Here is a 16,828-nt window from a genome sequence, read left to right on the forward strand (position 1 = left end):
AAGGCACCACCTGCCTGGAGTTTGCATGTTCTCCCTGTGACTGTGTGGGTTTCCTCCGGGTACTCCGGTTTCCTTCCACACTGCAAAGACATGCTGGTAGGTTAATTAGCTCCTGTCTACATTGTCCCTAGTATGTGTATGTATGAATGTGAGTTAGAGACCTTAGATTGTATGCCCCTTGAGGGTTAGGGACCTTAGATTGTACACACCTTGAGGGTTAGGGACCTTAGATTGTACGCCCCTTGAGGGTTAGGGACCTTAGATTGTACGCCCCTTGAGGGTTAGGGACCTAAGATTGTACTCCCCTTGAGGGTTAGGGACCTAAGATTGTACTCCCCTTGAGGGTTAGGGACCTAAGATTGTACGCCCCTTGAGGGTTAGGGACCTTAGATCGTACGCCCCTTGAGGGTTAGGGACCTTAGATCGTACGCCCCTTGAGGATTAGGGACCTTAGATCGTACGCCCCTTGAGGGTTAGGGACCTTAGATTGTACACCCCTTGAGGGTTAGGGACCTTAGATTGTACGCCCCTTGAGGGTCAGGGACCTTAGATTGTACGCCCCTTGAGGGTCAGGGACCTTGGATTGTACGCCCCTTGAGGGTTAGGGACCTTAGATCGTACGCCCCTTGAGGGTCAGGGACCTTAGATTGTACGCCCCTTGAGGGTTAGGGACCTTGGATTGTACGCCCCTTGAGGGTTAGGGACCTTAGATTGTACGCCCCTTGAGGGTTAGGGACTGATGTGAATGTACAATATATATGTAAAGCGCGGCGTAAATTGATGGTGATATATAAGTACCTGAAATAAATAAATAAAACGCTAATGCTCCTAAACGCTACAAACAAAAAAAAAACTATTACCAGCGTTTTTTGAGCTTAAAAAAGAATGTTAGCATGCATGGAGCCTTAGACTAAATAATGTCTTCACTTGGACTCTGTGCTACTCTATGCAATGTAGGCAGATCAAAACTGGTGAGAGGGGCCGACAAGGGTGCTGTACATTACTTCCTGAAATCATCACAGCACCATGTCTCAGTCCTCTTTTCAGGAGACCTCAACCCTGAAGCGCCTGGCTCTAGCAGTCTAGCAAATCTCAAAATGTCCTTCTGGGTAGATATGAGGTAGAGTAGGCGGATCTAAGCAGAATGCATTTTTCATGCCCTGTATACCACGCACATGTGATCCTGTGTACCACGCACATGTGATGCTGAGCCTCCGTGATTGAAAGTACTGAAATCCAATGAGTGACAGGGACAGTCAGGCTGGGCTGGAAAGTGCTAGATGATGATGGACGTCCTCCAGCCAGGAAATGAGGCAAGGCTCTATCTGACTTGTTGTAGATTCTAATGCACATTGTGAGGAGCTCCCAGTGTGCAGAGACATCAGAGGAAGCCATTTCAGTCCAGGGGAGGAGCCGGTACACCTGCGCAAGACTGAAGGGGAGGAGCCGGTACACCTGCGCAAGGCTGAAGGGGAGGAGCCGGTACACCTGCGCAAGGCTGAAGGGGAGGAGCCGGTACACCTGTTCAAGGCTCAAGGGGAGGAGCCGGTACACCTGCGCAAGGCTGAAGGGAAGGAGCCGGTACACCTGCGCAAGACTGAAGGGGGGGAGCCGGTACACCTGTGCTAGACTGAAGGGGAGGAGCCCGTACACCTGTGCAAGACTGAAGGGGAGGAGCAGGTACACCTGTGCAAGACTGAAGGGGAGGAGCAGGTACACTTGTGCAAGACTGAAGGGGAGGAGCCGATATACCTGTACAAGACTGAAGGGGAGGAGGCGGTACACCTGTACAAGACTGAAGGGGAGGAGCTGGTACACCTGTATAAGACTGAAGGGGAGGAGCCGGTACACCTGTACATGACTGAAGGGGAGGAGCCGGTACGCCTGTGCAAGACTGAAGGGGAGGAGCCGGTACACCTGTACATGACTGAAGGGGAGGAGCCAGTACACCTGTACATGACTGAAGGGGAGGAGCCGGTACACCTGTACATGACTGAAGGGGAGGAGCCGGTACACCTGTACATGACTGAAGGGGAGGAGCCGGTACACCTGTACAAGACTGAAGGGGAGGAGCCGGTACACCTGTACAAGACTGAAGGGGAGGAGCCGGTACACCTGTACAAGACTGAAGGGGAGGCCGGAGGTCAGATTTAATGTTTTCAAACCCTAAAATGTCACCAATACAATACGCAGCCTAACATTTTTCTCATCCGTCTGAGAGAACATTTACAAAAGTCAACCAAAAAAACATTCATAAAGACCGTCTTCTGTATAAGGTCAGCGCTGGACCACTAACAATAGGTGCGGAATAACAAAGCTGCTAGAGGAAAAAAAAATCCTAAAACAGATGTAGCGGCTCGCTGTCCTCCTGCACTACCAGCGGCTTCATTTGGAGGAAATTGAGACGGCCGTGTTATTAAAACTTTTTTTTCTGAGGTGCCAGGGGCTCGGGATCGGAGGACGAGGCTTTGTTATTTATCGGCTCGCCGTCCGGCTGCCAGGCTGGAATTATTGGCTGTTTATTAGCATAGTTAAAGGCAGTTTGGCCGCCGAACATTCCAAGAACAGAGCAGGAAAAATTAAATCTGTGTGCAGCCTTCCGCAGGGCTCCTGCTGCTTCCGAGCTCCGCTTTGTTTATTGCCGGAGAGGAAAAGACCGGCACTGCAGCCCGTGACATCCAAATGAAGTATTACTCCTTTATCGCCAACATTAGAGTGACTGCCCCGGGCAAACACAAATACACCATTCACATCACTTACTGTACATAGACCTGCAAAACTCACTACATTTCTCTTCTATTCAGCCAACGTATTCATGAAGTTGGCTGTACCGTCAGACAGTACAAATGCGAGTGTGCAGGGTGCGGAGTGTGCAGGGTGCAGAGTGTGCTGAGTGTGCAGGGTGCTGAGTGTGCAGGGTGCAGAGTGTGCAGGGTGCAGAGTGTGCAGGGTGCAGAGTGTGCAGGGTGCAGAGTGTGCAGGGTGCGGAGTGTGCAGGGTGCAGAGTGTGCTGAGTGTGCAGGGTGCTGAGTGTGCAGGGTGCTGAGTGTGCAGGGTGCAGAGTGTGCAGGGTGCAGAGTGTGCAGGGTGCAGAGTGTGCAGGGTGCGGAGTGTGCAGGGTGCAGAGTGTGCAGGGTGCTGAGTGTGCAGGGTGCTGAGTGTGCAGGGTGCGGAGTGTGCAGGGTGCGGAGTGTGCAGGGTGCGGAGTGTGCAGGGTGCAGAGTGTGCTGAGTGTGCAGGGTGCTGAGTGTGCAGGGTGCAGAGTGTGCAGGGTGCAGAGTGTGCAGGGTGCTGAGTGTGCAGGGTGCAGAGTGTGCAGGGTGCAGAGTGTGCAGGGTGCAGAGTGTGCAGGGTGCGGAGTGTGCAGGGTGCAGAGTGTGCAGGGTGCAGAGTGTGCAGGGTGCAGAGTGTGCAGGGTGCAGAGTGTGCAGGGTGCAGAGTGTGCAGGGTGCAGAGTGTGCAGGGTGCTGAGTGTGCAGGGTGCTGAGTGTGCAGGGTGCTGAGTGTGCAGGGTGCTGAGTGTGCAGGGTGCTGAGTGTGCAAGGTTGCGGGGTGCTAATGTGTGCAGGAAGCTGGGTGTGCAAGATGCTGAGTGTGCGAGGGTGCTAGGTGTGCAAAATGCTAAGTGTGCGAGGGTGCTGGGTGTGCAAGATGCTGAGTGTGCAGAATGCTGAGTGTGCAAGGGTGCTAAGTGTGCAGAATGCTGAGTGTGCAGGGTGCTGGGTGTGCGAGGGTGCTAATTGTGCAGAATGCTGAGTGTGCGAGGGTGCTGGGTGTGCAAGATGCTGAGTGTGCAGAATGCTGGGTGTGCGAGGGTGCTAAGTGTGCAGAATGCTGGGTGTGCAGGGTTGCGGGGTGCTGAGTGTGCAGGAAGCTGGGTGTGTGGGGGTGCTGGGTGAGGAGAGTGCTAGGTGTGGAGGGTGCTAAGTGTGCAGAATGCTGAGTGTGCAGGGTTGTGGGGTGCTCATTGTGCAGGAAGCTGGGTGTGCGAGGGTGCTGGGTGAGGAGAGTGCTAGGAGTGGAGGGTGCTGAGTGTGCGAGGATGCTGAGGGTGCAGTGTGCTGGGTGTGCAAGATGCTGAGTGTGCTGAGTGTGTGTGGGTGCTCGGTGTGCAAGGATGCTGGATGTGCGAGAGTGCTAAGTGTGTAGAATGCTGAGTGTGCAAGGGTGCTAGGTGTGCAAGATGCTGAGTGTGTGAGGGTTCTGGGTGTGCGAGGGTGCATGAGGGCGCTGGGTGTGCAAGGTGCTGAGTGTGCGAGGGTGCTGAGTGTGCGAGGGTGCTGAGTGTGCTAGGTGTGCAAGATGGTAAAGAAAAATGTGTATACGAGCGCACCTATTTGCAGCAGCTGTACATCAGGTAACCATACACCTTTAAAATATCATAAATCAAACATGCAGCGCTACAAAACCAAGATACTCAATGAAGACAAATAGATGATTCATGTGAATAAATGACTGAACAAACGTGATAGTTCATAAAATAGGGTGACTTTTAGTGTTCTCCTCTCTGTTCTGCACTCCTGGTGCTCAGGCGTTTGTGCAAAAAAGTGCTGAAAGAATGCACACTCACCAGAACGCCCAGGAAAGTGAGCGTTTTGTTAATATGTGTTCCCCTCAGGGACATCAGCTGGTCAGGATAGGGTAGTATGCTAGCCTCCCTCAAGAGCTCCTGGATGTTTCTGTGTGATCCCTTGGTAGGTGGCCTATGGACTTCTCCTTGAAGATCACATACGTTCCTTACCCAGCGATGACTGCAAATGAATACTCCCCAAGGGAGTCAAAACAAGGACGCCTCCATAGTGTAGTAGGTGATTATAAAGGGTTTTATTACCAAATAAAGCATCCAAGGTACACAGCGGTGTATAAAAACAACGGACTGACCGTCCAATGGTAAAGATGGCCGCCGGAGCTCCACGATGCTCCGGCAGCGTGACGTCACGGCGTTCCTGGCTCTTCCTGCTTAGTGTGTGAGGGTTCTGGGTGTGCGAGGGTGCATGAGGGTGCTGGGTGTGCAGGGTGCTGAGTGTGCAAGGGTGTGTAGGGTGCTGAGTGTGCAAGGGTGCTGAGTGTACTGAGTGTGCAAGGGTGTGTAGGGTGCTGGGTGTAAGATGGTGCTGAGTGTGCAAGTGTGCTAGGTGTGCAAGATGCTTAGTGTGTGAGGGTTCTGGGTGTGCGAGGGTGCATAAGGGTGCAGGGTGTGCGAGGGTGCTGGGTGTAAGAGAGTGCTAAGTGTAAAGAATGCTGAGTGTGCGAGGGTGCTAGGTGTGCGAGGGTTCTGGGTGTGCGAGGGTGCTAGGTGTACAAGATGCTGAGTGTGTAAGGGTTCTGGGTGTGCGAGGGTTCTGGGTGTGCGAGGGTTCTGGGTGTGTGAGGGTTCTGGGTGTGCGAGGGTGCATAAGGGTGCAGGGTGTGCAAGGGTGCTGGGTGTAAGAGAGTGCTAAGTGTAAAGAATGCTGAGTGTGCGAGGGTGCTAGGTGTACAAGATGCTGAGTGTGTGAGGGTTCTGGGTGTGCGAGGGTGCTGGGTGTGCAGGATGCGGAGCGTGTGAGGGTGCTTGGTGTTGAGTGTTTGGAGAGGCGAATTACACACTAGAAGGAGGTCAGGGTGGGTGTCACCACATGTGATGTAGATTAAAAGGAATGAACTCAGTCTATCCAAAACTAAAATATTTCCTCCCCCGCTTGCCCATTCCCCTGACTTCTGCCACAACTATCAGTCTCTCCCAGCATGCCAGCGTACTAGGGGTAACCCTGGACTGTGAATGTCCTGTCAGGCCCACATCCAACCCCTGTCCAAACATTGATGCCTCAACCTCCGCAACATCTCCAGAATACGCCCCTTTTCAACCCAATGACACCGCAAAGCTCCTAATTCACTCCCTGGTTATCTCTCGCCTCGACTACTACAACTCCCTCCTCATTGGATGACCTTTCCATAGGCTATCCTTCCGCCAGTCCATCACGAATGCTACTGCCAGGCTCATCCACCTTACCAACTGTTCAGTGTCTGTTACCACTCTCTGCCAATCCCTCCACTGACCTCCACCCCTCTCTGCCAATCCCTCCACTCAGTGTCCTCCACCCCTCTCTGCCAATCCCTCCACTGACCTAGACTCAGTGTCCTCCACCCCTCTCTGCCAATCCCTCCACTGGCCTCCACTCAGTGTCCTCCACCCCTCGTTGCCAATCCCTCCACTGGCCTCCACTCAGTGTCCTTCACCCCTCGCTGCCAATCCCTCCACTGACCTCCACTCAGTGTCCTCCACCCCTCGCTGCCAAACCCTCCACTCAGTGTCCTCCACCCCTCGCTGCCAATCCCTCCACTCAGTGTCCTCCACCCCTCGCTGCCAATCCGTCTACTCAGTGTCCTCCACCTCTTTCTGCCAATTCCTCCATTGGCTTCCGCTCACCCAACAAATTAAATTCAAAATACTAACAAAGTCAACTTGGCCCACAGCTAAATCACTCCATCGCTTCCTTAAAGCAGAGTTCCAGCTGGAAAAAAAAAAAAAGTCTGCAGCTACAAAAACTGTAGCTGCTGACTTTTAAAATACAGTCCCTTGCTTGTCCCTCGGTCCGGCATTGTCCTCACCACCGCTGTTTTCACCGGCCATCTTCTCTTCCTGGCGCCGGCATCTTCAGTGTGGGCACCCGGCTGTGACAGCTTGCAGCTTCATAGCCGGGTGCCCACTGCGCATGCTGCGCTTTGTGAATTGCCCCGTAGTCTTCTGGGACCTGTCATGTGCCCCAGAAGACTACGGGGAGGGAGGAAAACTTCTGCTTCTGATCGCCTAGGCAATCGCAGCGGAATTGGGAGCGGGTACTTGTCAAATTCGAGTACCCCCTCCCACCCCGCTCCCCAAAGATACCAATCCTTAATGGGGAGCGGGGGACAAAGCATTAAAGCAGAACGTCCCCTTTTGGGTGGAACTCCGCTGTACATGTACAGTACATGGAGGTCACCACCCCTTTCTGTAATCTTAGGGATTTTTAAGCATGCCATCAATTTCTATAGACACGTCTTAAGCGGTTACATCATAAGAAATGGATTTCTTTTTTTCTAGAAGGTCGCGAATCGTTCAATGGCGCGGTTTATCCCTTTGGAGCGTTCAGTAAGTCCCCATCATTTAAATCTCATAAAGGGGCATTTAATCAGCTGCGAATTAACGACGTAACGGTAGATGAGCCCAGACAGCTGAGCCGCGGGTTACAAGGTCACACAAGCTGTACATTTAGAGTCCATTTGTCAAGCTTGACTGATCCATAATGAATGTATATTTCTCAGAACGCGAATCTCGCATTATAAAAAGACGGAGTGTCAGAGAGATAATGCAGGAATGATCAGTGTTTGCACGCGAAACATCAGAGGTCTGGCCTGCGAGAGCTCGCAAATGACACGTGGCCATTGACTGATGGCCTGCCCGCTCCGGGGGGTCCACCCGGAGCATTTCATGGGCCACAAAAGTTTACGTCCAGCAATTAAAATGTATTTCTCCTCCGGGGGAGGCTGGTCTGCTGAAGTCATGAGGTGAGGTTTACAGATTATGCAGACATCTGTGGACTGCGTTAAAGAGGGAGGAAAGAGAAAATGTGTTCTATGCATTATCCTCCAACCAGAAGTCAACCTCAACAGAAGGAGGTGGAGATCTTGAAGTAGATGGAAACCAATTCACTAAGATTTCATATGATCTAAACTTTATTGGTGTATTTGTAGAAATAATTTAAATGTGTAAATGAAAGTGCATGAAATTGATAGACTATAATTTATTAAATACAGATATGTGAACACCCATGTAGAAAAAAAAAAGAAAAATATTTAGCGTAACCTATACTTTACTTTATAAAGTATTCAGACCCCCTTCACTCTTTTCAATGTTGTCATGTTGCATCCTGATACTACATTTATTTAACCCTTCACAAAACATGACTTAGTACTTACTGGCAATCACAGAGGTCAGACGTTTCCTGGAGTTGGCCCCCAGGTTTGCACACATCTCGGGAGGGATTTTGGCCCACTCCTCTTGGCAGATCCTCTCCAAGTCATTAAGGTTTGGTGGCTGACGTTTGGCAACTCGAACTTTCAGCTCCCTCCACAATTTTCAATCGGATGAAGGTCTGGAGACTGGCTAGGCCACTCCAGGACCTTAATCTGCTTCTTCTTGAGCCGCTCCTTTGTTGCCTTGGCCGTGTGTTTTGGGTCATTGTCATGCTGGAACACCCATCCACGACCCATTTTCAATGCCCTGGCTGAGGGAAGAAGGTTCTCACCCAAGATTTGATGGTACATTGCCCCGTCCATCGTCCCTTTGATGCAGTTCAGCTGTCCTGTCCTCTTAGCAGAAAAACACCCCCAAAGTAGAATGTTTCCACCACCATGTTTCACAGTTGGGGTGGTGTTCTTGGGGTCATAGGCAGCATTCCTCCTCCTCCAAACACGGCGAGTTGAGTTAATGCCAAAGAGCCAGATTCTGGTCTCATCTGACCACAACACTTTCCACTAGTCCTCCTCTGCATCATTCAGATGTTCAGTGGCAGACTTCAGACGGGCCTGGACATGGGCTTTCTTGAGCAGAGGGACCTTGCGGGCACTGCAGGATTTCAGTCCTTCTCGGCGTACTGTGTTACCAATTGTTTTCTTGGTGACTGTGGTCCCAGCTGCCTGGAGATCATTGACAAGATCCTCATGTGTAGTTCTGGGATGATTCCTCACTGTTCTCATGATCATTGACACTCCACGAGGTGAGATCTTGCATGGTGCACCAGACCTAGGGAGACTGACACTTGTTTTGTGTTTCTTCCATTTGTGAATGATTGCACCAACTGTTGTCACCTTCTCACCAAGCTGCTTGGCCATAGTTTGGTAGCCCAGTCCAGCCTTGTGTAGGTCTACAATCTTGTCCCTGACATCCTTGGACAGCTCTTTGGTCTCTGCCATGGTGGAGAGTTTGGAATCTGATGGTTTGATTGCTCCTGTGGACAGGTGTCTTTTATACAGGTAACAAAATGAGATTAGCAGCACTCCCTTTAAGAGACTGCTTCTAATCTCAGCTTGTTACCTGTATGAAAGACACCTGGTAGCCAGAAATCCTGCTGAATGATAGGGGATCAAATCCTTCTTTCCCTTATGAATATGTAAATCAGTCATCATTTGTTAGACATGCATTTCTTTTGAATTTTTTGTTGCTATTCTGTCTCTCAGTGTTACAATACACCTACCATTCGATTTATAGACCGATCATTTCTTTGTGAGTGGGCAAACATTTAACATCAGCAGGGGAGCAAATACTTATTCCCTTCACTGCACGTGATTTTGCGCACCCCTGCTATAGGGCGGCGGGAAAGCTGTTAAACAACTGTGGTATCAGGCTGCAACATAACGTTGAATAAAGTGAAGGGGGGTCTGAATACTTTATGAATGCACTGTAAGTAGTGGTTGGCATATGCATGGGGAGATCTCTGATTGATGCCATCACCTCATTGCAGACCCAAAGGTTGAAGGAGGACATTGTGTTTTATAAACTATAATAGTTATGATGATTTTTTTTTCTTTATTTATTCAGTAGATCTTTTTAAGCTCTTTTTTTTAAACTTTACATTAAGCAGATTACATTCTTTACAAAGGATGGAAATTTTCATCTGAAAACACATGCCAAGCCAGTCTGTCTTTCAGCTCTTGCCACGTACGCAAGTCTTGAGAGACTCATTACAATGAAGTCAACTAAGGCAATATCCAGAGGCAAAGCTTTTGTGAGATTAGGATAGATCTCAAAATAGGTTTTCCAATATAAAATTGTGCCATTAATAATTGTGTACCCGCTTCAGGGGCCTCTGTTGGTGCCAAAAATTCAAGGAACCCATATACAGCCCCCTTGCCTGATGGTGCCAGGTCAAGAAACCTAAAATAGCCATCATTTTGAACAAAGTGAACGGAGGACACCGCCAGTATACCACTGTGTGATCACAAGGGAGCGCTAAGTTCAAAAAGATCTCTTGCAAAACCACCCGTCCAGTACAGAACATCCACCATGACCCTGGTTCGTAGACGACAATGGGGTTGCTTTACTAAAGACAATTAGACTGGGCACTTTGCAAAGTAAATCAACCCCATTGTCTTCTACAGATGAGTGCTTGGAGGTAATGGGACAAGAGTCAGGTTATACTGAGAAGGCCAAGAGGACCCAAAGCCTCTCTACTTGGATGCTGTGAAGAATGGCCTTCTTTATAAAAGGGCCTGTGGGGGCGTGGCCGGGATGTGAACCAGTGCAGATGTGTCTGGAGGGAGCTCCACCCATTCTTCTCCCATCTTGTGGATTCCACAGGGATCAGGCTGCCGATGCTTGCCTGTACCTGTAAGGGACCCTTCAGAGCACCTACCGCCCCGGCTGGATGCCAGTGAAACGGCGCTCCAGTGCTTCCAAGTCAGTTCAGAAGAGTGCCGGTCCCTTCCAGCCTCATGTGCCCGCCATCTTAGCTCCTCTCTCCTTGAGCTGCACCAGCAGCTCAGAGGCAGCAGCAGTTGTTGGCCTCTCACAACAGCCCGACGCCTCAACAACCTGATAAAAGGACCTGTGCTGGCAGTCCTTGCTTCTTGGCCTTTTGGCTAAGATCAAGTGTAGTATCTGTTCTTATCAGTGTCCAGTAGGGGTGCTCCACCATCATTCCTGCTTGCGGGGATGTTTGGTTATATAGTACCCCTGCTGGTAGGATGGGGGTCCTGATGGTTAATACAGAGCGGAACAGAAACCGAGGCGCCCACAGGCAGTTGGGGCCCAGGAGTAATTCCCCCCAGGAACGCCAGAGGGGCCCAGTTCCTCCTGATTTGAACGTATCTACCTTGTCTGGCCTGGGGCCGGGGAGGCAGAGAGTCCGCGGAACAGTGCCCCCTGAGAGTGGTCGCCTCAGGGGTGCTCCTAGTGACACATGGGGGTGGGATCCCAAGTGTGAAACGTGCACATCGTCACTGCTCTAAACACTTTTCCTGCACTGCATCTTTTAGGGCTAGGCCTTTTGGCTAAGTCCAGGGCAATTTTTATGCTACGGGCCTCAGGGCCTATCCAGTGCACAATTGCACGGCCACTTTATTTTTTTACTTATTTAACGTAATTTTTCTCCCACGGTTTGTCACTTTTCACTTATGTGTGTTTGTCCTCACGGATGCTAGGGTGTGGGTCCTTGGGCCTACCCTGAAGTCTAGAGGGAGGATGTGTGGCCTTTTGGCTCCTTCCTCCCCTGTCCCTAGGGGTTTTCTATTCGGGAGAGCCCCCTTACCAAGTACTTGGTGGCTGGCCACAAGGAACGGGGTCCGCCAGGCCTTTTGGCTAGGTGGACCACATGGAAACCTTAGTCCCTGTCAGGAGCTTCGTGCCCCGGGGGATCAGGGTAGTGGTCCTACCCCTTCGGGGGGTGGACAAAGCACATCCCTAAGTGCACTTTTTTGTGTTGGTTTTGCACTAGCACTTTTTTTGTCCACTTAGTGGTTTTTGTTTTTCGCACTTCTGCGGACTTTCTAAAAAGAAATAAAAAAAAAAAAAAGGCAGTCCTTTATTCATGTCAGATGGGATTAGAATTCCCAGATAGATCAACAGGATTGAACAACCCACTTGCAGGTCAGAAGGAGATCAACAACAGCTCCAATGCACGTGTAAATGAAATCTTAACGGTCTCAAAAGGTGTACCAGTCAGGTGTCTAGCTGATCTCATTGACAAGTTCATAGCCCATCAATGCAGGCCCTTAAACAAAAAGACTCGAAGTTGGCAGCCAACTTATAGGCCTAAAACCCTTCTATAACCCCCGTGAAGTGACTGGCCTCAGGTTATACACAGAGATGAACCAATGTAAGTTGTACCCGTTTAGCTTCAGTCTTCTCTCCTATACATCCATTCAAAGTTCAGAATCTAAAGCTTGTCTAACCTAACAGAAAGCTGGAGTGGGGGATGAAGTTACACCCTACAGAGCTAAGTGAGAGCTGATTCATACAGCAGTAGAGCTGAGGCTATTAGTCACAGGCTGTGTGCTGGAGCTCCCTCCGCTGTCACCTTTTTATCTGTTGGTGTCAGGAAATCTTGTCAGAAGGGACTCCTGAATGAGTCAATAAACAGAAATGAAGCTTAGTGCTCTGGACTGAGAGAAGTATACACTATAGAGGGATATGCTTTGTTCATATTTCATGTCTGAAGTTTACAACCACTTTCATTAAAAATAAAAGGGGGGGAGGGGTGGCTAGGCTAAAAACAGCTGTCTTCGTGCCTATTAAATGGCTTGCCCACTCTAAATTAGTTCTCCCGAAGCAGCACTTGTCCAATATTTCAATCAAAATTGTAGGACTTAACCAAACCCGAAATAACACAAGAAATCATTTACGAGGTGCAGGCAGAAAGCTACAGAATTTGGAATGCAAACATGAAAGCCAGCTATAGAAACATGAACTGGCCTCCAAATACATCTAATCTCAACGTCTACAATACTCTGATCTATTTTCAGCCTCCTGCTTTAATACAGCACAGCAACGGACCGACCCTGACCTGCAAACATACATTAAACCATATCATCGTAGGAGGAAGATGTATGGAGAAGGTTCAAAGCCACCCAAACATTGGCCCATGGGATGGAGGACTTTGCAAGGCAAGCTGATGATGAAGCGGACCAAGGAGCCGATTTATTTTCCCATGTTAAAGACAAACGATTTTAAAAAGAAAAATAATTTAAAAAAATTTAAAGCCATCCATAGATGGATCGAATCTCCAGTTCAGCAGGGACCAGCAAAGATTCGATCCATGTATGGGAAGGCTGATTGACTTGGGTACAACGAGCATGTCGGATTTTTAGCTTGCATTTATAGCCAGTGGACGGTGCCCCTCAAGAGGGATTCTCCCATTAACACTGACTGTATTGATGGCGGAATCGAGCAATTTTATGTCCTGCAACCCGTGGTTGAAGAAAAGAAAAATCGCAAACCTACAGCCTGCCCAAAACGATACTTCTGCAATAGAAAACGCTGAATACTTACCTCTCTGGCGGGCACCAAGTCTGACCTCTGCTCCCTTCAAATAGTAGAGTATCTGGCAAGTTCCTCAACATCCAACACCAATGGGAATGCCAAATGCTTGTATCCCACATTGCTTACCATGCTGGTCACTTCAGGACCCAGCGGTGATGGGTTAGGAATCCACGTTGGGTAGGAACCTGGAGACCAACTTTCACCGCTTTGGCATTCTTGTATGGGCCTTTGTAGGACCTTTATTTCCTTCACACTATCTTACTACTTTCTGTGTTTTCCATTCTTTTTCCCGTTTATGTTTTCATAATGGATGTGGCACAAGGCATTTTTAACCTCCTCGGCGGTCTGATTATTTCCGATTTTTTGTGCTGAAAGCGGTACATTTTTTTGCATGGAAATATGTAGTTTTTTATTGTAGGCTGTAATTTTTAGGAATAACTCACTGAAATCTGTCCGGACAAGAGTCTAGTAAACATCCCGGGGATGATAACATTTGAAACACGAAATCATAAATTATAATTTAATAAATAATCATAAAAAATAATATAATAATAATAATAATAAAGTTAATTCAATAATATAATCAAACCAAAAACACTGAAGTTTGAAATACAGAAGCAAATTCGCACATCGCTGAGCAAAGTCGCAGAATCGTTTTCAGTGTCTGATGATGAATTTCCCCCACCAATCATTATCACTCAATTCTGCAAGTGGTTCTGATTTACTATCGCTGTTCTCTAGCCGGTCTAAAACCGCGTCTGACCTAAAGGGACGCTTTTTGGACGCCATGGACGTTTCTCAGTTTCCAGGCAAAAGAACAGTAAAAATGCAGGCAGGGCGCCGGACAAAGCACTCGGGACAAAATGTATGTGAAATGCATTGAAACAGCAATGTTTTACTATGTAATAGTCATTTTTTAAAAAAATGATATTTTTAAAAAAATTATTTTAAAAAAATATTAAAAATTTCAAATTTGGCGCCGGTTCTGGCGCCCGTACGTCCCGACGTCATCGGCCGGAGGAGATGGCCAGGGACGCTGCAGGGGACACATCGTGGGAGCGAAGGAAAAGGTAAGTGCTGCAGGGACTCCTTGAGCAACGCCGCAGGGTATTCCTGAGTGTAGCTCGGGGTTACCGCTCTTGGTACTGAAATTTTACCCCGAGCTACACTCAGGAATACTGCCAGGGAGGTTAAAGGCTCATTTAGATTTGTGTTTGGTGATAAAGGATAAATTCACTCATTTTCCTACAATGTTACTGTAGCACCAGCCCCGATCCCATTGTGACCAGCCCCCTCTCGCTGTCACAATTACAGAAAAAAGAAAAACCGTGGCCGTGCAGGGCTCCGCCTGCTTGGATGCATCGTTCATTCACAGAGTTCTGTGAATGGGAAACTACAAGTACCTTGTAGTTCTCAATGAACTACCCTGGCTCTATTGAGCGCTCTTGTAGTTCATTGATTCTTCCTGTCAGTGTGTAACTGCCTGCATGTACAATACACTGACACACACTGACAGGTCTGCAGGAGTCCTGCATGGCACCCGCAATCTGATGGTCTCTGGTGCAATGTTTTCCAAAAGAAAAAAGTAAATGCCCATTTTTTTCTTTACCAGCAACTTAGTCTTTACAAATGTGCAGTTGAGCCGTGTATTTTAGTGAGCTGCAAAGGCAGGGGACAGAGGTGTTTACATGACAAGGTTGCAATGATTTGCTTCACACCTGTGGCAAAAATAATGAGTGAAAACAAAAAGCACATTACCTAAATACAAAGCTGTGATTTTATTGAAATGCGATGTATACTCACAAACAAAGCAGTATAACAGGCATATGAAATCCTAAAAGGAACATTGAAGTGCAAGATCAGTGCGAATCACATTCACAGGGGAAAATCCTCAAAATTACTGACGCGTTTCGAGGAGGGGGTCCCTTCTACCTCAAGCTCTGACGATGCTGTTGTCTGCTGTGCCCCCTGTGCTCCTTCTTCCAGAGTGGGGACGCTCTAATACAGGAGGTGTGTTACTGGCCAGATCACCAGGTGAAAACTGAGAGGCAAAAGCCAAAAAAAAAAAAAAAGAAAACGAATGCAGCCACCACATCTAATGATTGGTAAACTGCAATATACGACGTTGTTCTTTTTATTACCGTTTTAGGGCCCCTTTTAGCACATGATTTGATCACCACTGGTGTAGGACAAGGTAAGGCTGGGTTCTCTAGCTCCTGTCCAAACAGCTAGGTGGCCTGTCTGTCCGATATGTGATATTGCAAAAGATGAATCTAAGAAAATAAGGAAAATGGCTCCCATGGAGATCTATTACTCATGACCGCTACATGAAGAAGATAAACGTCCGCCTGACAATTACAACCACCCAGCAGGTTGGCCCTGTTTTTCGGGTGGGAATTGTCACATCTGGCTGCAGTGGACATTTTCCTTACGGTATATATCCGGACATTTCGGAGGGGGATCTAAAACTAAAAACAAAAAACTGATAGACTTCCACGAAGTATATTTGGTCCTGGAAGAAGGATCACTTACTGCTAAATCGAGGGTATGTTAATGAAAGCCCCGAGCACAAGTCATCCTGCAGAGCAGACATTAATCATCTGCATTTTCTTCTTTGATTAAAAAGAGCAATTTGCTGACGAATGTAGAGAGCCGTAACAACTCAGACATCAATACCCCGAACATGAAAAGCCTCCAACATCTCCGCTCCTTAATTATGCATCGAAGTTAAATAAGGCAGCATTCGAGAACGAACAGGTTTACCGCAGTCATCCGGAAGATCTCCGGTCCAGGAGAAAATCAGGACAAGGGACCAGGGCTTCCCATGATGCACCTATACCAATTTCTATAAACTGTGATGTTGGCATTAGGCACCAGCAACCGAGTGTTTTGGGGCAACTGTTCCTCACATACAAGGAGACTTGGCCAACGCTAAATACAAACAGCCGGTACCGTTGGCCAAGTCTCCTTGTATTTGGGGAACAGTCACCTCAAAACACTCAGTTGCTGGTGCCTAATGCCAACATCACAGTTTATACAAATCAGTATAGGTGCATCATGGGAAGCACTGGATCTAATAAAAACAGAGCCAAGTTAAATAAAGCAGCATTTGAGAACAAAAGGTTTACCGCAGTCATCCGAAAGATCTCCGGTCCAAGAGAAAATCAGAACAAGGGACCAGTGCCTCCCATGATGCACCTATACCAGTTTGTATAAACTGTGATGTTGGCATTAGGCACCAACAACCGAGTGTTTTGGAGCAACTGTTTCTAAAATACAAGGAGACTTGGCCAACGCTAAACACAAACAGCCGGCACCGTTGGCCAAGTCTCCTTGTATTTGGGGAACAGTCACCTCAAAACACTCGGTTGTTGGTGCCTAATGCCAACATCACAGTTTATACAAATCAGTATAGGTGCATCATGGGAAGTACTGGTCCCTTATCCTGATTTTCTCTTGGACCGGAGATCTTTCGGATGACTGCGGTAAACCTTTTGTTCTCAAATGTTTATACAAATCGGTATAGATGCATCATAGGAAGCACTGGATCTAATAAAAAGGAATTGCACGAAACGCGTCAGGTTACCAGCCTGCCACACCGACGTCACCCTATGCTGCTGTAGCCACGTTGTCCGGCTAGCGGCCATCTTGGATTCCTGTCAATACATGCATGTACACCTGTTTGCTAACTTACAGCTGATACTGCAATATACTGGCTGTCATTAATATTGGGCTGCAATACTAATAGCTGATACCATTTGTCACTATTATACTGGATATTTGATTTAGCTGCCTGATATGTGATTTTCAATAAAAATCACATATCAGGCA

General features: G+C 48.3%; 1 long non-coding RNA gene and 1 pseudogene across 1 annotated transcript in view; one reads left to right on the forward strand and one right to left on the reverse strand.

The window, feature by feature from the left end:
• LOC149443926 (uncharacterized) overlaps positions 1–16,828 on the reverse strand; it is a 171,506-nt gene that overhangs the window by 95,238 nt on the left and 59,440 nt on the right. The gene's annotated exons all lie outside the window — the stretch shown is intronic.
• On the forward strand, positions 10,580–10,696 carry LOC149443927 (U2 spliceosomal RNA; annotated as a pseudogene).

Source organism: Staurois parvus, unplaced genomic scaffold (genome assembly GCF_062004578.1).
Source record: "Staurois parvus isolate SC_StPar_1 unplaced genomic scaffold, SC_StPar_1.0 ptg000824l, whole genome shotgun sequence".
NCBI lineage: Eukaryota > Metazoa > Chordata > Amphibia > Anura > Ranidae > Staurois > Staurois parvus.